Raw genomic sequence first — 8,929 nt, 5'->3', positions numbered from 1 at the left:
AGAAGAGAATGAACAAAATGGATGTGCTTTCAAAATCCACAACCATCTTCCGAAGCAAAAATGCCACAGCAAAGTATTCAGGAGTGGATGAAGGTTACCAAACTAGAAATTACGAGTTCTTTCAAAATCTTGCAATTTAAAAAACACAAATAATTACCAAAATACTCATATGCTTTGATAATTGCATTTTCTTGGACAAAATTCTCTTAGTGGCTTATTGCCAAGATATAATGGTTTCAGCTTCCGAACTTATCAAATGATTGGTCAAAGACTAAGACTATAGGAAAAGGTTCCCTTTTCTGCAAATGAAGGAACTCAGGTATTTTCGCTGATCTACTTTGGTTACTGAAGATCAAGTACAGGGCATCTGAAGAGTATCAGCACAGCTTTAAGCTTAAAACTGTACTAAGACTTTTGGGACACCCTGTATATTCCATAATCGACAAGAATAATAGCATTAGTTGTGAAGTGTTAATTAACTATATAAAATCATAAAACTAAAAGATCAAAGGCATTCTTAGTTTTCATAACAGACTTTCTCTAAGGGCTTTATTTCCCCTAAATAGATTTCTTTGACTCTAATCTCAGTGTTTTCCCTCCACTTGTGTGGACAAATAACCCCTTCAACTTTTCTTCATTCTGGGTAACTCCTTTTTGTTTTTCCAGTGAATTCTTCATAGCAGATCCATCCAGTGAGCTCTTCTTGCTTGTTTCATATATTCTGGAGTCCCGGTGGAGCATTTGGTTTGTCCGTATGTTGCCCATATGCTGTCCATCCTCGAGTTCTAACATAGCTTTTCACAGCTAAGTCAGAGCTGGCAATATGCTGTCATCTTCCATTGCCCTTTGGGTCACCTGTAATTCTGAACTTTTTGAGACTGTGTTCTATTATTTGCACAAAGCTCCACAAAGCACTTTAGACAAATACTGTTGTTAAAGACAAGCCCTTTCAACACACAAATATTTTGTACAATTAATGAACTAAACTTCAATTACTCCAATGTTGGGGTCCTCTCACCCCTGGTAGCCCTTGACCAGCAAGGACCTGTCTTGGTATGCAATGATGAGGCGGAAGTCAGGATGGAAGGGACTCTGTTTACTGTCTCAGGAAGCAGGGTCTTTATGCAGTACTAGCCTTCATTTCCGGGTGCAAGCAAGCTCGTGCATGATCCTCTAAGCCTATCAGGGTCCCCAGAGCCATGCATCATAGCTCGTGGACAACTCGTGTCCAGTGCTTATTTGGAAGGGGGCATGTGCAGGTCACAGCCTGCCTTATCAGAGGAAGAGGACCTGAGCCGGACTATGTACTGTCCACGGGCCTCAACTCCCAAGCTCATCAGGCTCTCAAGAGCCCCTTACACTCCAACTCTACTCTGAATGAATTATCCATCTTTAGAGTCCATCCAAAACCTAGAGATTAACTCAGCAGACTGCCCCCTAACTGAAATAGAAATCTAGATAACGTGTTTTCCATTCACTGTTTTTTAAGTGCATAATCCTCACCTTAGGTGAACCTACTATTGTCCTGTTTGATGTAGGTCTTCAGTGGAATCTTAAAGGTGATAAGTGATCCAGAAGAGATGAAGTTAGTTCAAAACATTTGTTTTACAGATGAGGAAATAAAGACCAGATGAAGTATCTTCCTGGTCACATCTATTATACAATCTTTAAATATAAACCAAATTCTGAACATGTAAATAAAATGTTGAATATATAGCCAGGGCTTATTTTCAATAAGAATGAATAGGCTTTAATGAATGTCTATTACAAATTAAAGCCAGAGTAGATAGCGAATTTTCAGTTTCAATAAGGGTCCTTTCAAAATCAACTATTTCAATTTACACACACACACACACACACACACACACCTGTTAGAAAAACTCCTCATAGTGAGAACAGCACGAACATTTACACCAAAATGTCATGAAGAAAGCTATTATTTGTATAACGTACTAGGGTGCAAAGCATTCCCATTTTAACAAGAGTACAAGAGTAACTATAGTATGACATCATTTAAGAGAAACAAATTATTATAACTAAGTGTAACATGAACTTTTCTAGCCATTTGCACTAATGACTTGGCATTCCACAAAGGGGGTAGATGAGCGGAGCACAAAAGGAGGTCTGAGAAAGATGCATAACCATTGCCACAGATAGTCACTGAGTAACCACCATGTTCTAGCTGCCTCAGCTACATGGAATCTCCTTCCTCAGCTGCTGGAATTTGGGTTTTCTGTCCTCTCACTTTATGTTGGAGGAAGGCACATTCCAAGTTGCATCCTGATTCTTACCTTGCTCCAGGGCTGGTCTAGCGTGGGGATTTCCCCAGCAGTAGCAAAGGAGAAAAGGATGACAGTCAAGGAGATGATATTTCTTATTAACATTTTCATTTTGAATCTTTGAGATTCCACTGGATCTTTCTGCATTTCCACCACCTGAATTACCTGTCTTAACTCAACAGAGTTGAAAGAAACTCTGCTGAGTTGGTGTGTGCAAGGAATATTGAGCTGGGGCTATTTCATCTGCAGAAAAAATGAACTTGGCAGAAATCTCCATTTAATATAGTGCAACTAAGTACAGGATTTGGAGCCAAAAGAGTTGGGTTCAAATGCTGGCATTAAATCTCTCTGAACCTCAATGAAATTCAATCAAATTACCTCCAAAGTCCCTTCTAGACTTTGTATCCCTAGGCCTGACATACACTAAGTGCTTAATACATGTCTGGCTGATGATTGGTAAAACAGTTTCAAACATTAAAAAGTACAGGCCTGTAATTACAATTTGGCCACTATAATAGTACCACTTACTATGTTCATTTGCTGTGTGTTCATCTTCAACTTTATCTCCTAAATCTGAAAAGAATACTATACTTCAATGTACATTTACTAATGTATGACGGCATCTATTTTTTTAATCATGTATGTGTACAAGACATTCATACAAACTGAAAGTTTTATTTTCACTTATCTAGTAGGAACAAGGAAAGATACCCACATTTCAAAAAATGACAATGATCACTCACTGGCCATATATCTACTTGTCTGAGAAATTGCTGTTAATACTTATATTTTCCACAAGCTTCCATGTCAGTGGGCCAGCCTGTGCAGGTAACAGCAGTGTATTCTGGTTGCCCCAGTATGACAGCTCTACAGCTATATATGTGTCTATGCTGATGGTTGACAGATAACTGGGCTGAAATCACTGCTCTGGGTCTCATCTTTGAATGGAGTGAATCCCAACATTCTTGGAAAATGTGCTACAAGAATTAATAAAATGTAATTCAATATTCATTTCACCATTTTTTTAGGCAGGGTCTAAGCAGCTACAATGATGCAAAAACTGGAATAATTATCCTAGGAATCTTACTCTTTAATATCAAATTGTGATGGATTGGGGGGAGAGAGGAGTATATGTAGAATGCATCATTGTTAGCTGCTGTCATTCATCCTGTAATTAACTGAGAAACATACATGTTACTTGTCATATAAACCTTTATCAAGGTATAAATTAAAGGCTGATTCATTTCTGATAAAAGAAAAAGACCTTAGGTTTACCACTCTAAATAACATTCATTCAAACAACAACTATAAATACGAAAGCATATTTTCATCTACTTTGTAAAATATAGGCATGCTATTCCCTGAAAACATATACGTAAAAAAAATATGTAGTTTCTCAAAATAGATTGTGTCAACTAAAGATAAATCACCAAATTACATATGGTGTACAATTACTTTTTTATGAGTAATTAGAATATACAGAAATATACTCATGTTCATTTTGCTTTCATCACTTTGGGAGGAAATTTTATTTCTTACAGGAAGTAAATATAAATCATGACTTTTAATATACTAACAGAACACTTATCATTCAAACTTAATTTTGGCATGGACATCAATTACTTAAAAATGGAGAATACATTTTCAAAGTTTGTATCTGATGATTATTTTTTCCCTGCTTATGCTCCATGCAAAATCAGAGCTAACTACATTCTTTTAGCTACAAATATCATTGACCATCCTTGATGTAAATTTAGAAAATACAATACAAATTGCTCATATGACCATCTGGGTTTAAGAAATGCATAAAATAAACTTATAGCACAAAATGCTTATTCAATTTTAATACGTTTACATTCAAGGCAAAAAGTTAACATTTACTTTTACAAATAAATGTCTTTGACCAAATAAAATGGACTTCCTTATTAACAAAGTACTATACTGAAGTATGTACATAAGTAGTATGAAACTTAAAAACTTCACTATAATGTATACTGTAAATCTCAAGAAAAAACTATACTCCAACTTATTTCTATAACTTATACTGTAAATCTCAAGAAAAAACTATATTCCAACTTATTTCTTTTCAATTCCTTCAACAGGGAAATGAGAAAGTTATCAATTAACCAGTATGCTAAAACAACCCTCATTCAGCCACTTAGAAGGCTCCTAACTTTGAATTCACAAAGTTTTACTGGGAAAAATACATTGGATTGGTTTTTAAAATATAATTTTGAGCAATTCTGGGGTCGCACATCAAATAAGATATACTTTTCCTAGTGTTTTCACGTTGCAGTGCTTAACTAGTACTCATTCAATCTTTTTTTTGGTCAAGGATTTCATGATGTAAACGTGTTAAGTTCATTCTACCAACTAGTATCTAAGGAAGAAACTAATAACTAGAATCTAAAGTGTTCTGGTATTAGAGGCATTCTGGTTACTCAACGATTAGGAGGCTTAATGGATGTCAAGTGTGACCTATTGCCTCAAATATGTAAAAAGCTCAGATTGAACAGGAAGACTAAAGTGTTGTCCTGCCCAGAGTATATTTAATTCCAGTGAAGCTAATCACTTTTGATGAAAACTTATATCATTTTGTTTAAAGCCATATGCATTACAAAGAATATTATCTGTCACTAAAGCCAAAAGCACTCATGTAAAAATATAGTTTAAAAAAATAAGCACCAAGAGTATGAGATATTAAGCCTTACAGATATTAAAGTATCTCTTCCCCACGAGGGTCCATATTTGCCAAAGTTATTGAAACAGAAATTAAAGGATTGAGAGCTTATTGAGAAAAAGTGACTCCAAATGTAGAAATTTGCTAGAAATCACATTCCAGACTTCCCCACTAAAAATTTAACAATGGCTCTGAAAGCTGGCTCCCGCATACCCCTGATTATGATACTTAGTTTTCTTTTACACATTCCAGTTAAGAATTGCTACGTATCAATCAAAAAGATTTTTCTACAATTATTACTTGCAAGCACTGTGCTTAGCAGTAAACTATAATAATAGTGCAGGTCCTTAAGGACCTTAAGGACCAATATAATCTGGTAAGAGTTCAGTTGCTAGCTCCTCACCCCCCTGACTAAAATGCAAACACATTAATTAGGTGTTTTATTATAGATGGAAAAAGGTCTAGAAAAAGCATGCAAGCATGTTTTATGTAGGTAACAAATTAATAATGTGATATTATGAGCCATGCATGACTACACGAAAATGACTTTGTCATGCAGAATGTTTCCTTCAAGCTGCATTAGATACTGAGGCTTTTTTGTACTCTTCTACTTTCATTCAACCTGCCTGCCTGAGGATCTTTTAAGTGAAAACATGAATATTCCTTTCTCTAAGGAATAAAAGTAGCAAAATAAATGCATCTTGGTTTTCAATTCTGTACAAATCTTTGAAGCATTGCTCTTTTCAGCATAGAAAGATAAATGGGAAAGGGTCTTATAAGGAAAGTAAAGGAAGCCAAAACTAAAGGACATTCTAGGTTTTTCAGAAACAGTTCATTACAATGTGGCTTCATTATTGTTTGAAGTATTACAAGTTTTCCAGAATAACAGGAACACCCATACTGAAATAGAATAAAACAAAAATTCTTGGCTATAAAGGATACCTCTCTCAGAAAGGTAATACACAGGGATACAGGAGAACTTTAGTTGATGTAAAAAAAGATAACACAATTTTTATTTTTAACAAGAAAAAATAAAGTATAATAAACCAAAAATTATAAAATGGAAATTATTTTATGGATTATCATATCACCACCACACTTTCCTCTTTATTAATGAAGACATAATTGAGAGTTCCTTGCAGAATTATAAAAGGATATAGACTACAAAGAAATTAGTATTTGCCTTCATTCAAGTCTGATATTAATACCCAATATTTCAAAATATAGCAGACCTCCATTATGATGCTAGTGTCTAGTATGGGCAAGGATGGAGCTATCCTTGTTATATAATGCAAATTATGTCATTTATGTAATGGATATAAATCGACCAATAATACAAAACATTACTAGTCTTTCAATGTATTTAATAAATGCAGTTTTTCTTAATCACTATTACTTTTAAAATTGCCTTCTACCAGCTGATATCAGAAAACAATATGACTTGCAATAATCTGTAAAAATCAAGTTTCTTCTCTAAAACTGGTGTAGATAGAACATTACATGAGGAGGGCAACTAAGTAGTGATAATACATAAGTGGCTTCTGTGTTGGTAATTAAGTTCTTTTTTGAAGATGGGCATATTTTATCTCAATTTAAAAAGATATCAAATCATTAATACTTTGGCTGATATTAGAGATAAGTCAGAATAATGTATCACATATGGCCTTGTACAGTAAGATTATTTTGGATAAAATTTACCTAAGTATACAATCTCAGAATTAGCTTGTCTAAAAATAGTTTAAATAGGTCCAGTTGAATATTTAAGAATTATAGACTCTCAACACTTCAAATACTTTTTACTTTAACTAACAAATTAGCTACTAGTCAATCACATGGAAAATCCTTGCTTATAACAGCACAGAATTATAAACATTTCAGGATTCCAAAAAAGATAATATAACTAAGAAAACTTCACAGATACCCAATGGCTTGGCAATGTTCATGCTAATAATACTTATTAAATGTGATGATTTTATATTTTAATTCATACATTCATATTTAAGTTATTAGCAAGTAAAAGACAGCATCTCCACCTTCTCAGACTTCTTTCAAGCACAGGAATTAATGTGAAGTTATAAGGAGACAAAAATTATTTTAAACACAGCAGAACTTATATACACAAATGTGTTTTCTCCCTTCAAAGTAAATAGTTTGTATACTTACTCCAACTAAACTGCCTGCCACTGCTCAAAACATTTTTTAAAAACCTGCTTTTGAAACTGCCTTCAGGAACATTCTCCACATTGGAGTGGGTTTCTTGAAATTGTCAAGTCACTTAGCATCCAATCTAAGAGGCTGAACGCTACCAGACTTGTTTTCTTTGTGTAGCTACCTAGCTTTTTAGTACCGACATATCTGAAACGTGTATAGGCTCCTTTAGGTGGTTATTTTAAAGCAGACAAGATGCTTTTACTTACATAAAGTCTATTCTGTATAGCCTCTGAGGACCCTTCTAACTCTTAGATTCTGTGGCACATAAGTGGGGAAAAAAAAATTCAGTCACATTACTTTAGTCGTAACTTATACTTTGCTGATTTTCAGTCCACTATGAACAAATAAAAATATTTACAACAGCATCTTGAAAACAAGTCAAATAATTACTTCAAGGATAACATATTACAATAAGATTGTATTAGGGAATAAACATGGGGAAAAGATCAGCAAAGCCTATTAATAAAGGTGATTATACATCACAGGACACAGAACACAAACTGGTCAAGCTACTAAAGGGCCTTATAGCATATATCAGCCCAAGGATCTCTAAGGAATTAGGCTTTTCAATGGCAAAGAACTGAGGTAAGTAAGGTACAGTCGCCAAGAGAACAGGAAATAAACTCGATAAATGAAGGGTAGCAAAACAAATTATATTAGAAAAATATACATCTATTCAAAATAAAAAATTTTAAAAGTGCTAAAAATAATGTGGCTACTATCCATGGCAGCCAACTCATCAAGGATGAAGGATAAACATACCAAGGATCTTCACCTTTACAACACAAGCATTAACAAACCAACAAAACCTTTTAAACTCAGTGGGGCAGCATGACCTACCAGATGTGGACTCAGGGCAATTCACTCTATTTCTCTGTGCCTCGGTTTGCTCATGTGTTAAATGAGAGTGTTGGACTTGATGACCTGTAAGTTTCCTTCCAACTCTAAATCCAAGATCCTATGTATCTTAGAGAAGAATATTACAGACTTAAGAGAAGTTATTCAGATATTTTATTAAATGAATCTATGATTTCATCAGTATAGTAAAGCAGATCAATACCTCACCTGGAATTTGTGTTGGAGAGTTGCCAGAGGCACTGAGGGGTTAAGCAACTTGTGTTGGGCCAAATAGCTAGTATACATCAGAGACAGAACTTGAACCCACATCTTTCCGATTCTCAAGCCAGAACTCTGTTCACTACACATTGTTTGTGTGGGATGATTGTTATATCCAGTTACAGGCTTTTAAAATTTGAAGAACTCATTTGAAAATTATTTTGGATTTCTGTCACAAAATCTCATACATTAAAAAATGTTTAAGAAACAACAACTAACTGGATCAGACTCAAAGCCTGAATTCTCCCAGAAAAAGGTTTTCTGAGCCTCTAAAGTAGCCATCACCAAGTTATTAAACTCTCAACTTCTCACTCAGAACAAGGTTTTTACTTAAAAATTCACAATAAGTTTAGTTATCTGGTTTCTCAACTGATTGCATATCAGGGGCAATACAATATAAAGTGCTGGAGTAAGGGGTTATTAACAGAAACCCCCAATACTGGGTAACAAGACAAAATTTCGAAAATAGACCAAGAATTATGCTGTTTTTTACAGCAAAGGTACAAGGAATGGCTGTTGATAATGCTCACTTGGAATCATCGAGAAAAGGCTAAATTATCATCAGAACCCTCTAAGAAGGAAGGAAGATAAAATACAGTTTAGAAAGCTTTCTACCAAGATTGGCTAAAGCAAACACAGTTAG

This window comes from Trichosurus vulpecula, chromosome 5 (genome assembly GCF_011100635.1).
Source record: "Trichosurus vulpecula isolate mTriVul1 chromosome 5, mTriVul1.pri, whole genome shotgun sequence".
NCBI lineage: Eukaryota > Metazoa > Chordata > Mammalia > Diprotodontia > Phalangeridae > Trichosurus > Trichosurus vulpecula.
The sequence above is the reverse complement of the archived record's forward strand: the minus strand, read 5'-3'. Positions refer to the sequence as shown.